The following is a 2,373-nucleotide window of genomic DNA, read 5'->3' as shown; positions in this document are numbered from 1 at the left end:
CTTTTCCTTAGCTTTGATTATATATCTCACAATTTTGTAATTTATCATTGTTTATTAAACTCTGAAAACTGCATGGCTTTGTTAATATTCTGTCCTAAAATGCGGTTAGATCCATCCATCTTCTTTACACCCTTGTCCCTCAATACTCAAGCCTTCATCTTATTATAAATGCTTTTTTCTTTTTTAGCTGCTTTGGACACTTCTACCGCTGCCATTGCTAAAACTACGGCAGACTACAATTCTAAAACACCAATGTACATAATCTTTCACAACTTCTCCTTCTGTTCCCTGATTGGTCCGATTGAAAATATACTGAAAAAACAATCCACTTCAATGGAAGAAACCCCAGACAGATTGGAAATGAGTTGAGTTGTAGGAATGTAAGGTAAAAGTCAGGCTAGCTTTTGCTAGTCATGAAAACTAGCTGTCTCCAAGAGCAAAAAGCATTAAATTATAGCCTCTGAAATGTTTCTCCTAAGTAATACTGTTACTTACATCTAACCTGGTCTTGTGGGAAATATCTATTTGGATGTATAGGTGGCAAGAGGAAGATGGGGGAAATATATGGTCTTGCCTGGGAACCCAATCATGTAACAACCGCCACTGACTTTACAGTTATATCTGGACCTTTATTTCTGTATTCTCCAATCAAACCTATTAATCTGTTTTTTCACTCTAGGGATGACTTTATTATTTAACACTCTTATTTCAGAAAATACTCTAATGCATCATAACTCATGTCAAGTTGTCGCAATTTGTCTTTGTTTTTATTTTTATTTATTTATTTTACAAGCGCAGCTTACTTTTTACATTCTGTGACAATAGCGGATAACGCTTGTGCAACTGAACGTCGGCGGTAGATGCAGGTCACATGGTCTGTATGCATGCAAATGGCAGGCGGGAGTAGACATAGGACCGTGGTAGGAGGGGGGAAGAGTACGAGGAGGACGGGGGAGGGAGGCAGACAGAAACTCGGGGAGCTCCTCCACACAACGGGGAGCGCTGGTTGTGGCTGTCGGAGGGAAGCTCGTCCAGCTCGGAGCATCCCCCTCCGTCTCCCGGTCGCGGTTTCATGTGTCAGAGCGGCGTTTGATTGCCGTCGCCACCTGGGCATTATTTATAACCGACGTAAAAAAAAAAAAAATCGGATGGGACGTACCGCCGAGCCGAGCAGAGACACTCCCGGAAATAACATGCGTACTCTCAGCCTGTCACGTAGGCTCGCTGAGGATTTGCATTGCTGTATGGCTGCCGTAGGTAGGTAAGTGTACGGTTTTCTCTGCCAGCGAGAGATTTCACATGCTTTTTTTCCACGTTATTACCTCTTTGTTTAAAAATTTAAAATGCACTTCTTTAATAAAACCCACCCTTATTTTTTAAATATTCATTTAATATTCTGTGAAATTTATTACAATCATGTATGGAGCTGTTAAGTTGGTGATTAAAACCAGACAAAGACGAAATAAATTATTTTTACGGTTGCGTCATCGAAAATCGTTTTAAATTTTATTCGTAAACGCTTACTTTTTGAGAACAACAATAGTGCCGGTTGTTTTTATTCTGATGCTGTATAATCAAAGTAGAATAGTTATTTTTTCTGTGTGCCTTTAGTCATATTTTTTATGATTAATATTCAAAATAAGACTTATACAGGGTACGACCGTGTAGGTTTTTAATGGTAATGCACCACTACCACGCTTGGTATTTTGTTTTTAAACTCTTCAGATAAAATCAAAAGATATCCAAGAATACAGGCCTTTTTGTGTCACCAGTAAAGGCTCTAGGTTTCCCACCATGGCTCACTGTCAGAGCCCAATCAAGAATGTTTGGGGTCCTATTGAGACCACACCCACCAGCCACCATTCCTAACCCCATACAAGTTATTTTTCTCTCGTCCTCTGCTCTCCACTTGTCCCCTCAAATCTTTCCTGTATTCCATTCAAAAATGCCTCCTTGTTTCAAAGCACAAAATTGTTTCTTGCACTTTTTAATGGTGAAAATATTACATTTTACGTTATGGAACAAAGGAATAAGGGGGATATTACAAGCCAGCTAACTTACTTTTACAGTAACACCAACACATGTAGAACATTCTCCTAAGATTGTTTTTTTAAGTTTTATTGCAGTATTTGAAACATTTCTGTTATTTTGTTGTATTTCTGATTTTTGGTATTGTTAAAAAGTTAATTTATTTCTTTTGCATGAAAATCTATTTTGACGTACAACTGTAATAATTTTCTTATTTACCTTCCTATGCAAGTGATGGTTTAAATAAATTACTAACAAATATTTGAAAAACCTAAATAAACCAATTTAAGTAAAATGATTGCAGTTGTTACATTTTGCAAATGATGCATTACAATTAATAACAAG

Source organism: Poecilia latipinna, unplaced genomic scaffold (genome assembly GCF_001443285.1).
Source record: "Poecilia latipinna isolate Pla-1442-1.1 unplaced genomic scaffold, P_latipinna-1.0 Scaffold607, whole genome shotgun sequence".
Taxonomy (NCBI): domain Eukaryota; kingdom Metazoa; phylum Chordata; class Actinopteri; order Cyprinodontiformes; family Poeciliidae; genus Poecilia; species Poecilia latipinna.
This window is presented reverse-complemented; position numbering follows the sequence as displayed.